Raw genomic sequence first — 20,509 nt, forward strand, 5'->3', positions numbered from 1 at the left:
TTTTAAACGAGATTTCTGTCAGCGTGTTGAGAGAGACACGGCCGCGCTGACGCGCGTTTCCTGTATGAAGCTCCAAATGGATACGACTTGTCGGCACAGTACATAGACACAAATAAAGTTTTGTAGTATCTATGTCTTATTTGTATTTTAACTAGTTTTTATTACGACTTGCTTATCCTTCGGGCTATGCTTGGTTCATCTGCGAATATCCTCATTACGGTTTCTGTCACGCAAAGAAACTCCGAGTATAGCCCTCGCCATAGCTCGCTTAGTAATTTGAAGCTATTGCTTACGGCCAATCATGTAGTACCATGTTTCGATACCCTAGGTTATCACTAAAAGCACGCGCTGATTAAAGACTTTTAACTTCAAATTTTGAGGTATTTTAAATGAGAAGATATGGCGTGTTATGGTGATAAAAAGAAGTCATGTTTTATTGTAGGTACTAAATTCAAATTCAAATTCAAATTCAAATTCAAAAATCATTTATTCATGTAGGACATTTTAGCCGCTTATGAACGTCAAATTTGTACATTATAATTTTATATTTACCCTACCGTCCAGTTCGGTATATAGATCCAATTGAGAAGAACTGGCAAGAAACTCAATTGAATTACTTTTTTTTTTAAAGCCAGTTTATTTACAATGTATATTTATATAGGTGTCTATGTCTAACATTAAATGAAAATTCAGTGCATGAACAACTATTGCCATGCAGGCGCTCAGTAAATATGATTTAACAGATGTTTTGAATTTATTTAAGGGTAATTCCAACATATCCTTTGGTATCTTATTGTAAATTTTTATACCTATTCCCATAAAAGACCTATTAACTTTTTCTAAACGATACTTGGGGACAGCAAGTTTGTCTTTAAATCTAGTATTAATATTATGAATATTGCTGTTTTTTGGAAATAAGTCAAGATTTTTATGAACATATAGAATATTTGAATATATAAATTGAGAAGCAACGGTGAGAATATTTGCCTCTTTGAATTTCTCTCTTAATGAGTCACGACTCTTCATACAGTAGATCGCTCGAACGGCACGTTTTTGTAATATGAATATATTCTTAATATCTGCCGCTTTTCCCCATAGTAATATTCCATAAGAGAGTAAACTATGAAAATAACTAAAATAGACTAATCTAGCAGTATCAGTATCAGTGTACTGTCTAACTTTTTTTATCGCTGCAAGACTTTGAATTTGTGCACCCCATTATCTAGTGTGATTCCTAGAAAGACAGTAGATTCTATAAATTCGAGAGATTCGTCATTTAATTTAATATTGCAATTAGTATTAAAACTTTTAGATAGAGAGAAATTAACACATTTTGTTTTTTTAGCGTTTAACATAAGATTGTTAGTTGTAAACCAGTGCAGGAGACGCCGCAAAGCACTATTTACATCGTCATAATTATTAGTCATTCTATTAACTTTAAAAATTAATGAAGTATCGTCTGCAAACAATACTATGCCGCATCTATCCTGCATGGCATATGGGAGATCATTAATGTAAACTAGGAATAAAAATGGACCGAGAATAGATCCTTGAGGTACACCCATTTGCACAAGTGACCCGTCAGACGTAGCGTTGCTAATCTTCACTTTCTATTACTATTACTTCGTCACCTCGTTATCTCTACGACATTTTAGTTATGAAAATGAATATTGATTTATTGTATTCTTACTTCGTCACCGCTAATCGACGTCCTAAGGTTTATTCTTTTTTTGGTGTATTCTATTTTTATTACGCCATTATACTGGGAAGACCCAATTTTATAACCTGAAAGTCGTAATAATACCACGGCAGCACAGATTGCGCGATGTTTGGAAAATAATAACTGTTATCGCAACGAGAACTTAATTGTGAATGTCGTAGTGATTATTACAATTATTACTTATAGTTGTGATTAAAATAATTAACCTTTGTGAAGGCCACGGCGAATGTCGCGACGTTTGGAATATGGCCAATGTTATAATAGTAAGTACCACTCACCCTCATTCCGCTTCTATTATAGACACAGGAAATAGATAGCAATTTAGTAAGCTTTCATTGTGACATCTGCTTATCAAATAATCTCTACAACCAATTAAATCTTAGGCGTTTAATCTTTTAACCGCTTGGCTTTATAGCAATCGGCGTGCCCACGGCGTTTAACTGACAATTACAAATCTGAGAAATAATTTTAGAATTATAAACGTTTGTTCTATAATCTATCTCTATTTTATTTGCTGTAATAAGGAGATAAATAAGGGGGGAGGGGGAGAAACAGAACAGTTCTTTTTTTAATTCAGAACGGATACATCTTTGAGTTTAAAAAGTTAAAGTTATAGATAAATAAAATAATAGTTACTATACAATTATCAAATATTTAGAATTATGAAATTATCTTCTTGGATTCTGTCACATTCGATTCTATTCTATACTATATTTATGTCTCTTAATAGGTATACATATAATCCTATTTTTGATAATATAATAATCTCCGGTGATGGAGTCTGTAGATTAATTTTGTGTCAGAGATTTACTGCCGCATACTATTTATATAGTACTCGTATTTTAATATAGAGGCCAAAAGGTTTTTACACATGTGTACACAAGGTGAATACTTATCATCAATCTCTCTTTCTTATTCCGTATTATCATGGTATTACAATTATTCATAGTTACAGTTCCAAGTAAAAAAAATAATAATACAATACCAGAATGTATCATTCTAGCTTTATAATCCTAGTTAATATTATAAATGCAAAAGTGAGTTTGCTTTTTACTTCTCAACGCCTTAATCCCTTTCAGTGAATATATTCCGTTCACACGGGCGAAGAGTGTGGAAAAGCTAGTTTTTTTTATTTATATATTTGACGAAAATAAAATACACCTATTTATCTACTGTTGTTTACATATTAATTTAGATATTATCCCATAGGTGAAAAATTATAAACAATAGTTAAATTTATATTGATACAAAAAAAAAAAATTATAAAATTATCATAAAACCTTTCATATCTAATAATGTTATTTTAATATGATATCAGATACAGAAATAACTACATATAAATAAGTCAAATAATATATTTACGAGCACGTGTTGTGTCTTCATTGTGCCAATAAACATTGCGTATAGTAAACAAAGCGACGGTTCACTTCAATATAGTATAGTATAATCACAAGCAGTGAATTATTTAGATCATTTTCTAAATCGGTAAATTTACAAAGTTTATTTTCTCATACTTTGATATCGACATACACATAAAGCCTATACGTTTATAAAATGATTTTTCATTTGCATGAACGTTATTTCAGTATTTAAAAAAATACGTCAATCTATTTTACGTACTCGGTAAATAGGGGGGAAAGGGATTGTTAGCAATGGAGTTTGACAGCCCCATTGCTAGCAACATGTCTTATTAGGTCGACCTCCACGTGGTTCCCCCTAAAAACCATCGTGAACAAATCTTGTTGAATTCGTCACGATGGGCTAACCGACCTACTTGATCCTCACCTATCATCCTTCACTGGTGCCCCGCCGGTGTATACCGATAGCGCGGGTGGGGTTACCATTCCAATTCATCCATTAAAAAAAACAACTCGGTAAATAATTAATGTAATGCAGCAATTCCATAAATTACAATCTAATTACTAATGCAATACGTTTGACATTATTGATTGCATGTATATATAGTGAGTTCTAAATAATACTTACTATTGATCAATTTATTAATAACCGATTTTTTGTTTATAAACGATTATACCGCATTATCGATTATTAGATTACTTGTGTTCTTAACTGAACTGGACACAGTCTAATACTGGACATTTGTATATTATGTATGTATATATATAATTACTGGTATATTATTATGTTTATATTTGTATGTTTATACCTATTTGTGTTTAATTTGTTACAGTTACCAGTATTTCATTTATTTTATTTTGACAATAACATTTAAGTCGGTTAGTTGCCTGTAACTACGAATAAACTGTCAATCTATCTCATATTGGGTTTGCTGGAAGAAATCTCTTTTAGAGATAAGCTCGCTCTTATGAAACTATAATAATAAATTTTTATTTACCATTCACAAGGAGTACATTACACTGCATAACTATTTAGGTTTATATCTTAAAGTATTAGTACTTGTGAGAATTTGCAATCTGAACTAGTTCGAAACCTGTACTACAGATCTCCAGGCTCTCTTCGGGATCTTACATTATATTTACATATATATTATTATATACGCACAGTTCTTGTTAGGTAAGTATTTTTATTTTATTTATTATATTATGTATATTAATTATTCTAACTTTTGTGTACAATAAATGATATTTTCATAACACAATTTTTAATTATTTAATAAAAAAAATTTAAATTATCAAGAAGAGAATAAGATTTTACGTTTAAAAATATATAATTATCGTTGTCTAATTGTCTTTTAATATATACAACTTCTAAATGTCTAGACTAAATGATTTTTGAAAAAAATTGTGAAATAATATCTAAATCATTGAAATATAAAAAAAGACTTATTTTTTATTTTAATATTCTTGACTAATATAGCATTTAAAGACCTTAAGAAAAAATCTGCTAACGCTTTAAAAATCAAACGTACTTCACTGTCTTGTTTTTCTCTCTCCTAGTATCTTACAAAAATTGCTTTAAATTTCTCTCACAAATATATATTTATTTCTTGTTTTATTTTTTATTTATTTATCGTTTTAATTGTAACCCATGTAGCTGTACATTTTATTATGTTGTTATTTTGTGAGAGAAATAAATATATATTTACTTCCGTAAAGACTTGGCAGTAATTTTTCTGGATCAGACTTTACATTCAAAACTTCGATATAATTCGCTACAATAAGTAATAAATGAAGTAGGTACGTACCTTTATAACATAATCGGTGAATTTCAAAGCTGCTTGGTTAAAAAAAGCACTATCCACCAATATGATTATTGTCCACGGAAATATCTCAATACCGGTCCACTGTCACCGTTTGTACGAGTATTTGTATGTGAATCTAACACCAATTATTTATTAACAGAATAAAATGAATAATTAAAAAACTACAGCAAACCTCGTTAGGCACTTTAAATATTAGTTATATATGTAAGAACAACAATTCAACTGATATCTGAAGCACTATATTACTGTGTAATGTCTAAACTATTTTAGCTGACGATTTAAATTTAGATAAGAGAAAAGTTCGAATAACGCACGCCGACTACACTGTACGCCGCGTGTCGCGCGGATCTGAAACAAAGATGATTTTATGAATGAGAAACTGAGAAACAGTAATATCAAAATAATCATAATTAGTCACTGTGCTGTTTAAACTATCTCTTAAGTGTCTACTGTCTAATATAATTACTATAAAGATTATAAGTATAACCATCACTTGTTTAATATTAATAATACAAGATTTGCTTAGTTTGGGACTAGATGGCGCTGTGTCCAAAGGTATTTATTTATTTAGTACAGTTAGTATGCATTCGTTCAATCTAGGAACTGGCTGGCGGAAGCTTTGTTTATGTTATTTATATTATATTAGTTCTATGCTATATTTATTACAAGATAACTAGAGAAAAAACTGACGAAGAAGAAACTTCCTTGTAATAACAATTCAGTTAAGATCTTATTCAATTAAGTGAACAAAAACAGATTCGTGATATATATTATCACGAATATATTATTCTCAAGAATATAATTGGTACGCATAATATAATATAATTGCAAAGACAATCACGAAAGTACAAAAAGTTGTATAATTCTCGTTAATGCATTCTATGATCTTTCACTGTAAGTATGAAATGAGTCTTCACATTATTATAATAAATCAATACATGATACGGCTCTAATTTCCTTGTTTACCATTTCGTAGAGACTCGCGGAGCTACGGATATAATGAAGCGAATACAGTCGTAATATACGTAGATGTATCTCAGCTGTGCAACCAGATCGCTCCACCTCCGGTTTGCATTGTCATTTGTATCACAAAAGATCTCTTTACATAATAATCGGGCATCAACATGTCGAAGATTTTTTGCAAAAAAATTCTCATCAATCTTTAGCCAGCAAAAAGCAGGACTAGACGCTTGATTTATCTATTTGAATATTAGCTCACCACGAGGCCGGGAAGTAGGTCGTATCACAATTCTTCCACAGATAGTAGAGGTTGTGGCCAAGAATTCTTATATTATTAGAACACGCAACAAAGAAAATTTATGGAAAGTGATTTTTCGCTCTTTCCGAAAAAGGATAGATGTTTGGTACAAATTTGAAAAATTGTGCGATGAGAATAGTAAATGTTTGGAATACAATATAGGCACTTTCGATATTTATAGCCTTTCTTAATATTATAAATGTATAAGTATGTTTGTTGTTTCTGTATGCTTTAACGGCGCAACTTTGGGCTCATTCAATCGTCATGAAATTTGGCAAACACGTATTGAACATGGGCATTCGAGTAGACTAGTTTTATCGCGATAAATCAATATATTTTGGCCACGCAGATGAAGTTACAGTTATAAAGTAGTATTCCTATGATTATAAATTAATTATTTAAGAGTTTCATGATAAATGTTAACGATCCTAATTGATCCAATAGACGGCGGTAGGCTTAGGCGTCTCCTGTCACTCTGGATTCTAATGTACTCAGCGAAATGTATGCATACTGAGAAACATTTATCTGATATCATTATCGTAAACATACGGACAAATGTCTCTAACTAATCCATCTATGGTAGGTTTAAAATCGTAAGTATATTCTCTTTCCTATTATCCTACAAATATAATAAATGTTAAATTTTTGTAAATAAGTTAAGCTACTTTAATGTTTTCACAAAATGTTAATACTTTTTTTGTCAATGTTTTGTGCCAATCACGGAGTAGTCATAAACAAAAAAATTAATGGTGCGTGAAAAGGTGCAATTTTGAATACCTATACTTATCTATAATTAATTTAAATTATATGCCTATAATATGACTTGTATAATTTATTGCATTACTATTTTTAATAATACATAGTGCCAAATTGAAATTATTAGCATTTCTAAGATAAGGTAAGATGCTATTAAAGAAATTATTATTTATTGGAATAACAAACTACATAAGTGATATTTGTAAATATACAACCAATACCAACGTCTGTGGAAGAAATAATACATTTGTTCCAAAAAAACACATTGACCTCTCATACTAACATGGTGAGTCCATCTGTTATGTTACTACAGTAATAGGGAAGCCATATTTCGACCTATATTTCTTTAGTAAAAATATTTTTACTAGTAGAATATTCCTTTAAAATAGTGCTAATAATTTCGAACTCACTGTGTATAAATATAACGAGAAAATCACCCCGGCGTCGTCACCCGAGCTGAATCCGTTATTTACCTTTCCTGTGGGATTTCCAACATTCCTTGCGCAGAAACCTACGCCGCACGAGGAACCTCAGTGTAAAATTTTAATTTTCTTAAGGGACTTTCAATTTTTTCATTTACCATAGAAATTTTGTATTACAAATCTGTTTTAGAATTTCTAAAAATTACACTGAAAAAAGGGTTAGCTAAACGATTTAGGTAAATCCCTCTTTACTAATGTTCAATGCCTAAAGTTTAGCTGTAATACCCGAAACGATTTAGCTATAGGATACAAAGTAAACAAATTTATCTGAATCCTAAAGAGTTTAATCACCACAGTATCTAAATTTTTAGTTAGTAGTCACTTTTATTTTGGTATTTCCCAATATTTTTTTTTAGATTTCAACAAAATTGTACGAGTATAACCGGGCAGGTTTTAGCCCAAATTAAAAATGTTTTCTAAAACTCAACAAAGCAAATTATAAGACATTGATTAACTTCGCTATTTAAAAAAAAACTACGTAGAATCATGAAAATATTATATACAATTTAATCATTCAACATTATTTAATAATAACCTTAATAATTAATAATTAGTTGCCAATCGGACAGAGCACGAATATAATAATGAAGAAAATTAGACCAAATCCGTTAATTCCATCAATATTTTTTAATATACTCCTTACTGTGTTTTGCCTCACTCAATTTTTATAATAAACATTTTTAACCCAAAATTATCATTTTTCGATTTTCAATTGATTTCAATAAGAAGAAGGTTTTCAAATCGGTTGTATTTTTTTTTATGTTAGTTATCCTATTACTCCGGGGGAAGGGATCGTTAGAAATGCGAGCTACCAATCCTATTGCTAGCAATATACCCTGTCAAATCGACCTCCACGCGGTTCCCCCTGGAAACCATCGTGCTGAGTTCCAGGTGTATTCATCACGATAGGCTGACTGACCTGTTTTTTCCATTATTCAACTATCATCCCTCACTGGTGCTCCGCCAGCGTATACCGTTAGCGCAGACGGGGTTACCATTCCATTAATCATGCATTATCCTATAACTCCGCCAGTTATAGAGACCGATTTGAAAAAATATTTTTTTTTATATAATAAATATACTTACGAATTGGCCCCATACAAATTTTATCAATATTATTTCCGTAGTTTAGATTTGAAATTAAAGTAACTGGTTTTACCACAATTACAAATTGTCTTAACGATTACAAAAATAATTGTATTGTCGCTTGGATACATTCAGCAATTGATTTTTATTAGTAAAATAAAGATAGTATAATGCAGCACACAGATAGAGCGTACCCTCGATAGACACAAAAGGTTTTTATCCTAATTCACGCGGACAAATTTACGGGTTACAGCTAGTGATAATGTGATAAATAAAGAACGCCCCTACAACTTTGCCCGACTCGAATCGGTTTTTTACCGTTCCAATGGGAATTGCAAAATTTCTTCTTTAGTGGAAGCCCGCGTCGCATAAAAAACCCCAGAGTAAAATTTTAGCTTTCAAAGGGGATGTGGGTAAAAGGTGTAGCTAGCAGCTTGGCCAGTCGACGTATTTTACAATTTTATGCATTTTCGATATTATTTTTTATATATATACTTTTTTTTTAGATAATAATATAATCTCCTTATTTATAAAAAAACTAAAACCTTCTACGAACCTATTTTAACTATTGCACTGTTTTGTTACTTTTTTTCAAAATAAGAATTTAGCACCAAAGAAAGAGACAAAACAGTTTAATAGCTACAAAAGGTTGGACTTTTTTTTTAATAAGGGGTAATTGTTTACTACGTATTTTTATGGTGGTTATCTCTATATGATTGAGATATCTATATGATTGAGATAATAGACCAGATTATGAAGTAGATTTATTTGGAAGAATCTCGAAAAATTAATTACGTTAATAAAAACTTTTATTTTTATTCTACTTATAAAGAGATTATTTTAATTTGATACAACTATAATTGATGTAATAGCCAGAGCCATAACTTGAGTATATTTATTTTTCCCGTCTTCAACAAGTAAGTTTTTATAAATACCTATAACGTGACAGAGATTAAAGTAAACTATTAATAAACGTCACGTAAAAGGCTTTTCTCAGGTAGACTTGTTATCTCACCGTCACTGATACTGGTCCACAGAGAGGGCATAATTGAATGTGAACGGTGACACGAGTGGCCGCCCGTGCTCTAACTAGCTTTGTAGCAATCGTCAATTGACAGTACTAGTACCAACTAAATGTAGATAAATATCGTTAAATAATGCCTCATGAAATAAAATAGAACTCAAATATGGCATCGTCTGACGAAAAAATAAAAAATAAATGAAGACACTCAAATTTTAAAAGTATAATTTAAATCAAATAAAAAATAAAGTCCAAATTTAATCTATTAGTAATTATAGTCTAGTAATCTAATTATTCTAATTTTAAAATGAATATAATTAAGATGGTGTTCCATAAAAAAACCGACTTCAATTAAGGCAAAATCAAATTTTGATATTGTAACTACTAAACTGATTTTTAAAAAATCTATAAGTTGGTGTTCCCATAGAACTTTTGTATATGAGTAGGTCGTTTTACAATTTTAGTTGGTTCCCATAGAACTTTTGTATATGAGTAGGTCGTTATACAATTTTAGTTGGTTCCCATAGAACTTTTGTATATGAGTAGGTCGTTTTACAATTTTAGTTGGTTTCCATAGAACTTTTGTATATGAGTAGGTCGTTTTACAATTTTAGTTGGTTCCCATAGAACTTTTGTATATGAGTAGGTCGTTTTACAATTTTAGTTGGTTCCCATAGAACTTTTGTATATGAGTAGGTCATTTTACAATTTTAGTTGGTTCCCATAGAACTTTTGTATATGAGTAGGTCGTTTTACAATTTTAGTTGGTTCCCATAGAACTTTTGTATATGAGTAGGTCGTTTTACAATTTTAGTAGTAATGAATTGTAGTTGAATAAAAGATAAATTTAAGATTGTGTTGCACTGGCATTGACTCTGCTCAATAGTGTCATAAGCTAATATCTTAATTTGGATATAATATATCCAAGTTCAGATACAATTAACTTGTAAACTATGTCGAGTTTCACAAAAGGGCAATAAAATATTTAGAAATTGTCAAATAATTTAATTTTATTATTAAAATTTTCAGAGGGGACCGCGTGGAAGTCAACCTGACACGATAATTTACCAGTGAAGGGATTTGTAAAACCCTGCTGTTAACAATTTTATCCCCACTAGTTAGAAACATTAAGTTAATATTAACAATAAATGAAATATCATTTACTGTGATTGCTAAGGGAGCGAATTGGGAAACTGTCAAACTCCCTTAGTTGGTAAATATAATAAATAAATAAAATATATTTAAATTATGGCACAACCAGTTATTTTGATTTAAAAACTACTGAACCGTTTTCGATAAAATTTCTATGGGACCAGCCCGTAACTATATCTTTTCAGTTAAAAAAAAAAGAATTTTCCATATCGGTTTACAACTGACAAGTTATAAAAAAAATACATGCACAATTTTTAATGTATGTGAATTTAGAAAGCAGAATACATATATACATAAGTAGATAAGTTTCCATTGCAATAAGCAGAATATTGCACAACAAAAAAACAGCAATTTATAATAGTTCTCATAATATGGGACCAACACTATCCGTTTAAAAAAAAAGAATTATGAAAATCGCTACAGAATCTACGGCGGAATCGTGTAACAAAGTAAAACATACGAATTGTGAACCTTTTTAAAAAACGCTTCAAATAACAAATCAATCTATGAGTTAGACTAACGTCTAATTTGTTCGGCCATTTTTAGCGCTATGATTGGACATCTGGTTGATTAATATTATTAGCCAAACAGAAGCCCAGTTACCAATTAGACGAAAAAGGAAATTCCATTACTTGGGCACATCTCACAAATCATCTTAAACGTCAGCAACTGACTGAATTGACGATTGGCGCTCCTTATTAAACTTCCGAGATGTGCAAGTTAGCATTTCTGGGAGAATCCAATTTCTAAAGTTACAAATGACTTAATCAGCATTAGAGGGTCTGCCTGGATTAAATGCAATAGCCCCACTTGATGTGTAACAATAAATTTCCTGTAGCTTCAGTGTGCATTAGAAGATTCATCACGGAGTGAATCCTTCGTATAAAACTACTAATGTAAGTTTTAATTTATTAGAAAACTCCAGAGGTCATGAGTTACAATCTGGCAGACACCTAAAATCTTATTCGTCAATCTAAGTTTGAATGTGCGGTAAACGCGCCTTCTGCCATGTTGAATTCAAATATGCTCGGCGTAATGTGGGCATCTCAAACCTTACGTTCATTACAAGGGTAATAGTCGATAAATGTTTCTAACTAGGGGGGATAAAATTGTTAACAGCAGGGATTAGCAATCTCGTCGCTGGTAATATATCCTGTCAGGTTGACTCCCTCTGAAAAGTATCGTGGTGAACTCTTCATGTCGGGCAAACTGACTTAACCCATAATTATTCATAACGTATCACCTCGTGCATACGTCAGTATGTCCGGGATCATCATCAGTGTATTGGATACATTGTACTACATAAGTCTAGAACGTAGATTGTAAATCGATTTGGCAAGAAATTTTTATGACGATGTAACGAAATATATAGTGAGAATGAGATGTTGTAACATCTCATTCCCACTGAAAACTATGTCACTATTATTAATATTTATTACTGTTAAAAAATCAATTTGTGGAACCAATATGGAAGAAACTTTATTTATTTATTTGAAAATTACTCACCACACTTACAGTCTCCCAAAACGTGTAGTAACTATAGGTTTATTTTACAAACTTACAAATTTTGTACAACATTTTAAAAATATATCTATTTTATCATTAAATATATCAATATCTGGCTGCTGAGCAATCAGAGAATTGAGCAAAGAAATAGTCTGATAAGTGGGAGCAAACTGAGCAAATTGATTTAAAATAAAATATTAAAAGAACCAGAACTTAATAAAGACGTAACGCTCACAAAGTCTGAAGATGAAAGTGTTTAACTAGTGCGTTTTGTTAGTGATGACAGTGATGACTACTGTATGAAGATGCTCCAAGTTGCTCAGCGAGCTATGGAAAGGGCTATTTTCAGACTTTCATTGCGTGATAGAAACCAGAACATTTAGAAATCTAGAAGAAATAGAGCCACAGATATATTCATGAAAATCTGCAAGTTGGCTGAACTAGCCATATAGCTCGAACAACGGAGAAGACATGTTCTTGAGTGACAACACCGAGCAGGCAAACGCAGTGTCGGTGTGTGACCCCTCGCGAGATGGAGTGAAGATCTTAAGGGAGTTGCAAGAAGTAGCTGGATGATAGTGGCGCAGGATAGTACTTTGTAGCGTAATATGGAAGAAAAAATTGAGATCTTGTCTCTTAAAAATAAATGATCAAAATAAAATCTTTATTTCAGATTGCACATAGCTTACATTCAATTAATTCATTAATTAATATCATTTAATTTTATACAAATATAAATAAATAAAATGCTAATTAAAATATTTTTATTATACGTTCTTTGGTAATCAGATGCGCAGTGTGGAATACTGTAATTGTAATTAATTGTAGTTAATTCAAAATATTTTTTTCCGATATACAATTAAAATCTCATTACAAATTTTTTCGTGTGTACACAGACAAATAAATACTTCATCGAGATTTAAAATAATGTGTACATTATTTTAAATTATTTTCCCACAAACGTAGAGGTACTATCCTGTACGTTTGTGGAAAATGTAAATGTAACAAATGGAAGTTTGACAAATAGAAACTGTTAGAGTTGAAATTACCTATTATAAAATAGTAGTAAAAGCTTGCATCTACACATATACTTAATGATTTCAATAGAATAAACAATTATAATAAAACATACAACTCTATGTACATATAAACACACTAATTTTAAATACTGATGTATATTGAATACATCTAAATTCAGGACACTGCGACAAATAAAAGCAACGAACTTGATAAAGTAAGATAAAACTCTGTAACATGGCACTAGCTTAAGTTATCATATAAATTACTTATTGCAACCATTTTAATTGATTATTGATCATTTCTTGTGATCATGAGAATAAGAAATAAATAGGTATAAGGCCCGCCTGAAGCTGTTAACACAACCTACAAGTGCCAACACGAAAGTGTCACGTGTATGAAGCTAACTCCGCGCTTCTTGACTACAGGACTATATAGAAATGGCGTTGTTCGGCTGCAGTATTCCATCCATTCGATGATTTAAATTTTAGAATGAAAAACACTCTATTTTAAAACTGTTAAGGATCATGGTATTAAAAAAAAAGGTTAAATGTCATGTACGGGAGGATCATTTGCAATGAAACTATTGTACAAGGGCGCACCTCACATGCCAACAAGAAAACACTGCTTTTTCGCCGACAACATGACGCGCCTTGTTTTGTAACATTAACATTAAACATAATCGTTGATATTTCTTAAATATTTCGGCACTGAGAGATGTGCGCCATGGTCGGCATTTGGCAACAGGCCAGTACTATTGCTCTCCGCACCCTTGTGACAAAACTTTCTTAAGATACAACATAACGCAATCAATCTACGCGTCTTGGACATAATAAATAATAATCTTTTTTTTTTATTAAAGCACCAAATATAAAATTATCGCTTTTTATATTATCCGCGATTATTACTTACATACTTACCTGTTCAAAAAATTAAAGCCATCATGTACAAATTACCTACGCAAGTCCGTTTTCATCATCAATTAGATATCTAAGAAAAATAAACATCATCCAGGTAAGTGCGTTGCTTACCGTTTATGCTTAATTAACTTGAACTCGAGCCTCGAGACTTGTTAGCAGGATTGATAAGGAGGCACGAGAGGCCGATGGGTCGGATGCGAGCAACAATTTGCACGAAATCGTAGATATGAATTAAAATTGCACAAGTGTATAGAGTCATGTGTGCAGTGAGTTGTGGGCCGCGTGTCGCGTACCTTAGCGTGAGATCGCGACCGCAACGTTGCAGCGGTGCACCGGGAGATCGCTGGGCGACGTGAGCCGCCCGCTTGCCTCTGAGCGACTGGCGCCCGGGCCGCGGCGCGCCCGCCCCGCCCGCGCCACGCGCTCCAGCACGCACCGCCTGCACCGGCGCCACGCACCGCTTGCACCACCACCGCACACCACGCGCTGCCTGCCCTCGGCCAGCGAGCTCGCTGCGGGTTCACGCACCACGCTAAATCGATGTGTTCTGTCAGGAGCTGTTGTGCGGGAGGCGACCGCGGGGGAGTGTGCACGCACCGCGCGGCGCGGGGGGCCGGTCCTGCGCGCTGCGTCACGCATCTGTCTGGACGCTTTCTTGCGTGCTCCCGCAGCCCGCCATCTGCAGAGACGTTCTCCGAGCGCGCCGCCGCACGCCGCCGGCACCGCCCGCGCCGCGCCGCTACCCCGTGTTACATTACGACGATGACGGTGTTAATGCCCTTTGACTCTCTTTAGCTTTCATCATGTAATGTGTAATACGTGTCAGTTATCCAACTGTATATTATATATTTTAAATAAAATAAATTAAGTTATATTTATAAAAAATTCTAATAGATAGAGCCACTGATTACTTTTGATAAAATTTACACCGGTAAATTTTGTCAAAGTAAATGGATATTCAAATTAAAGTTCTTAAGAAATGTTTGCTTGATGCTATAAACAATACATCAATTGCATTTTTGTACTTATTTTTTTATTTATTCACTTAATCCTTTCATCCTCGAGCTCCTGCTACACACGGAGGCAAATAATTGCGTGCCATAAACAAATATAAACCGTCAAGTTTTAACGTACATAACAAACAAAATAATAATTTGCAAAACAAATTATTAATTTTGGTAAAATAACTGTATAATTTGCATTAATAAAACTAAATTACATAATTGCCTCAGAGTTCCGATAGATTTATGGAACAATAAAGCAATCCGCAAATGTTATGAGTTGTTATAAAAACTTGAATATAAATTTGTAGGGATGCTTTTAGAACTAAATGACTCTATTACCATTGAATTGAAGAATAAATGTCAAGTGAAAAATTAAGATTGCGCGTTGTGCTTTTTAAATCTTTTTAACTTTAAATATTATAAATGTAAACGTGAATTTGTTTGCTATATTTTGGCGTCTTAATTTGTTATTTTTATTTGCGATTTGTCGCTATATTTGGTAAACATGCTGCTCGCTGTCAAAGCATGTATTATAGAATAAAAGACTAAATTTAATACTTAAAATCTTAACTTATAAACTGCATTTTTGTATTTAGCTATAGACGATAATATAATAGTTACGAATAGCTTCAGAACTGAATTACCAATTTTGTTCGATTGGAAATAATCGAGATCCACTACAGTATTATTATTGGTAAGGACTCGTAATGGAACAACTGTGTAAAAATGTTTATCTGGGAATTTTATTAGAATTATTTTGTTTAATTCCGCTACCTAATAATTTACCAGTGATATGGACTTCTACAAGAATTCCACACCTGATTCAATTGTATATCTAGATGTACATTTTGCAAAGATGGACTCATACCGCGTCGATATAAAATACTAGTAAACGTTAGAAAGAAAATATATGCTTTTATAAGTGATTATACTCGTGTGTGAACCCATCATTTATGCCGAAAAAGAGTAGATGGCTATAATATATAACTCTAAAATTATCCTCATCCACATTCTGTTGATGTGGTAGCAAGAGATGGGTATATAAGGAAGAGAATGAAACCAGAATAAATGCGGACGAAACGCGAATCTGCAGAATAAGCCCTGGCAGACTGCATTTGTAAAACACAGTTATAGCGATGTTGTTTTGAAAGAAAATAAAATGGTACAAAAATAAAAACTTGTACTACGTTTGTTCGAATATGTAGCAAAAATGTAAAATGAAATATTGACGAAATATATAATAACAATGTGAAATTATACAGAATTCTGGAGTGGTCTAGACTAGACTAATCTAAATGTAGCTATCTAAGTATGGGGTCAAAAGTCTCTAACTTGTATGCAAGAGACGAGCGTACTCGTATAAGCATAGCAACTAGTTTGACTGGAAAACATCTCTGTTTAAGATAAATCTACCTATATATCTATTGTATAATTCTTTTACAAATTTCTCCTTTACATAACATATAATAAGGAATTGAAACAAATCAACCAAACTAGAAGGAAACTTTGTACAAAAGTTGTCTTCCTGGGTACCTCTGTCCCACTCGTGTTTCTGCCGTTAAGCAACTTCTCTTACATAGCAGTATACATTCTATGATATTATAAATATTACAAAAAAAAAAGTACATTTGTATAAATTAGTTAAGAAAATTAAACAAAATTTATACCTTTAGTACTTGATTTTCTCAGTTTGCGAAAGTTAAATAAATAGATTTATAGTTAAATATAAAGCTAGATAAAAATAATAACTCGTAGATATTAAGCAATGAATTGGCAATACAATACATAATAGATACAGCCTGGCCATGGTATCATATTATACAATATGTAGATAACCATTGGATATTATATCGCCTAGGAGAGTTATAAATCATAATACACCAATTGAGAATATACGTTTTTCTGCAAAATAATATATGCATTTGTTCTCTAAAGAAGTAGGGTATTCGATAGCTTTCTTGCGGGTTCAGTATATAGCATCTATCAATGTGACAATCAAATTACATTATCTACTGTTACCATAACGTAGATTTGACGAATGGTAAAGCCTTCAAAACTAAAACCACTCGACTATCTTAGAAAACTAAATTTTCAATATTATATCTGCGCTGAACTGAAGTCATAATAATGAAAATGTATGCTTATAAAAAAATACACTACTGTAATCTACCAAAATATAATTTTCTATTAACATATGCAACAAGACACAGGATATTGCTGTCTCGTTCTATCTTTTGTTTTCAAGCATATAGTAACGATAACGTATCTATCGATATATTTGTTTGCCACTTATATAGGAGAGCAGAAGTATTTTCTTAACTCTCACTTACAAATATAGCATATTAGGCAAAGTATTTCATAAATATATTGCATAATAATAAATGTGTTCAGAACTATAGTTCCTGGTAAGGTATTCAGAAGAATTTAGTTGTATCAAACATATTTGTCAAGAACCAAACGGACAAAAAAATCCTTTTTGTTCGACTACCTGTAGTGTGATAGTATTAAATCGTAGAACTATGTTGATATAATTCATTTTTTGCATTGATCTTTGCATGAAAAACATACAAACATCGTACAGTGTAGTATGGCATCGTGAGCTTACAACAGCAGGTTGAAAACAGTTCTAATATTTTTATTTCACCACAGTATTCCCTTAACAGCGTGTCGTTCAAGTTTAATATTATACTCGTATCAATAATACTGCGCCATCTGCTGTTACAGGTTCCACAACTCAATGTGTATCGGGTGCTTAAACGTCTTATTGAAACTAATGGCGCTGCAGCATCCTGTGATCTGGTGAAAAATTGCTGCGGGTGAGGGCGCCCCCCGACTCCCTGCCGACGGCCCCGGCGATTTTCAGATCTTGCCCCCACCCGTATCTTCGCCTTAATTGAGTTATAGGCACTGGGAAACGGTTTTTGTGGCCGTGCGATCGGATTAGACGGCGAAAGTCTAGATGCAATGTGGAATTGAATAAGAGATTTCTTCAAGATAAATGAAAGTATATTATAGAGATATATACTTTTTATATTAGATTTATTATACATTTATCGTTCAGATGCTGTGATAAGATACAATAATTATTTTTTTTAAATATTCACTATGAATAAAAAGATTTGTTAGAATTGTTTGTACACACATATTCTAATATTTAATTTTACATATATTTAGACAAATTATTGATATTTAAACAGAATTACTGTCAGAAGTTCTACACCTCAAATAGTAATAATGGTGATCAATCTTCGAGTGTTGACAGTCACACACAATTAAATTATATTAAAAAATAAAACAAATTAAACAAAATAATTCTAATCAAGTAACCAATGATATAGACTTCTGCAAAATAACAACCTATTTTAGTAAAAAATTGTTGATAATACGACCGGTCTGTCATAATCAAGATAAAGAAAGAAAGAAAATAGGTATGTTACGTTGCTTATCCTATGAATCCTGGAACATCGTACTATTGCCACCAATTTTTATACAGTATTTAGTAGGAAAAATGTGATAAACAGAGATATTCATAACATTTTACTCAGTAGTGGAGTCGATACTGTCTAGTCTGTGTAGCTACAGTGTTTTACTTATTTCTCGATATAAAACTGCAATAATTGTATGTATTAAATCTGAAGGGAAGCAACTTAAGGCATTACTATTTATTATGCAGTGTCTATCTAAAATTATATTTATATCCATAGGTCTACAACTGAAAGATCTAGTTGATTGCCGTTATCAGCAATAATTTGTATAAAACGAATCTCTTTTTATCTTTTCTCTGCTTTCTAACTTTTAATTAGATTGCTGACAATACTCGACAATGTAGGGCGTTCCCATGTTCAGGTAACGTAAAACAACTCTACATACAAATATTCATATTTTATGAAGCACCTCCTTAAAATTTCTTAACAACTCTCAGTTATAAAGTTATGCTTCCTTCAATTCTTCTCAATAATATTATATTAATTCTGAATTGAAATTTAAGACTATTATTATTATTAATTTATAATTGTTTTATTGACTTGAGAAATTCACAATTAGATATTTAATTGATAATAATAATGTTTTTGATTCCGTGCATCTTTCAGGGCACTCACGTAATAATGAAAAAGTGGCAACTTAACATAATCTCTAGATAATTAAAAATCGGTTGCTTGTTGTAACCACAGATTTCGGGTTGTAACCGCAGACATAATTTTTAATCTATATTACCTGTTTTACTAATAAGATAGATTAAAAATAAAACTACAAATAATCATAATAAAATCTCTCTCTACGAATATTAAATAACTAAAAATATGTGATTTAGTTTATTTTGTATCTAAATTTATTAATCTGTATGTAGTTATGGATATAGACATTTTATTTTATTTATTTAATTATCTTTTAACGCATTTATTGCCTGTGGCCAATAAGTATTCTTTCTTCTTTCATTCCAATATTTATATCTTACTAAACTGCGCCCTTTTTATGGGAACTAAATAGATAGGCACGATTAACGTCAGAAATATCGAAAATTATGAGACAGCAAAACAGTAATGATAAAGAATAAGGGCCGTAGTCCATTATTCGACCGATTCTAATCTCTGGAATGTATTCCGAAGAAGTAAACCGCATAAGGTAAACATAAATTCGTATTACTCTCATAGCTTATAAAAGCCAAATAAGATTATTCGGCGTGTTTATGTAAATGCATTTTAAATTGATCACCGGATAACGTGATTACAAATTATTGAAAGGGCGTAGAGAAAGAATCCATTGCGACACGTACTGTCCATGGGACAAACAACTCCATTATCGATGTCATCATAATTTTTTTATATACTCGTACCATTTGGTAAAATGGAATTCAACAGCGGAACTCTTTTATTTTAGTGAAAATAGATTAAGATTTTTTTTAAGTTGCTCTAGATCTGCCCAACGATATAAATGTTTCACATTTAGGCTTTTTTACCTCTTGGAGTGTAAACTGCCCATTCAAACGTCATTAAATTTGTTTTGAAAGCGATAGATATCCTTTAATTGTCGAGAGATGAGCAGTAGCGTCCTTTTTAAAACATCACCGAAGCTTAACTGCAGTTGCCAAACGTGAAAGTGATACCTACTGGCAAACCCCCTCCAATAAAGGAGACCTATGTTTAGCAGTGGACAGTTAACAGTCGATATTGTTATGGTTATATACGGAGAGATGGAATTGTTGTATTTTGCTATGTGTCTAGGAAATCATATAAATGCCTACAAATACATTACTATAACAATAGAGGCTTTCTTCAAGCAATTGGCAATATACCAAACACACATAAACATTTATAGAGACTGGATTTACTGCATCGGTTACGAACCAAGGATTAGAAACCCGCACTTATTTCTTAACATAACATGTCTTTTGATGAGAAAATA

The 20,509-nt window shown here is 32.0% G+C and overlaps 1 protein-coding gene across 3 annotated transcripts in view; it reads right to left on the reverse strand.

Annotated features, from left to right (window-relative positions):
* LOC113516908 (inactive dipeptidyl peptidase 10) overlaps nt 1-14,871 on the reverse strand; it is a 106,007-nt gene extending 91,136 nt beyond the window's left edge. The window contains exons 1-2 of one of the 3 annotated variants that reach the window (XM_031907912.2): nt 14,396-14,871; nt 4,887-5,252 (exon numbers count right to left, since the gene is read on the reverse strand). The gene's annotated coding sequence lies outside the window, so the exon portion shown is untranslated. Of the gene's footprint in view, nt 1-4,886; nt 5,253-14,213 lie in introns of all 3 variants that reach the window. The other 2 variants (XM_031907911.2, XM_031907913.2) reach the window with 2 other exon arrangements.
* Between the last annotated feature and the right edge of the window lie 5,638 nt (nt 14,872-20,509).

The sequence above is a fragment of the Galleria mellonella genome, unplaced genomic scaffold, assembly GCF_026898425.1.
Source record: "Galleria mellonella isolate WM207_F2 unplaced genomic scaffold, CSIRO_AGI_GalMel_v1 utg83, whole genome shotgun sequence".
Taxonomy (NCBI): domain Eukaryota; kingdom Metazoa; phylum Arthropoda; class Insecta; order Lepidoptera; family Pyralidae; genus Galleria; species Galleria mellonella.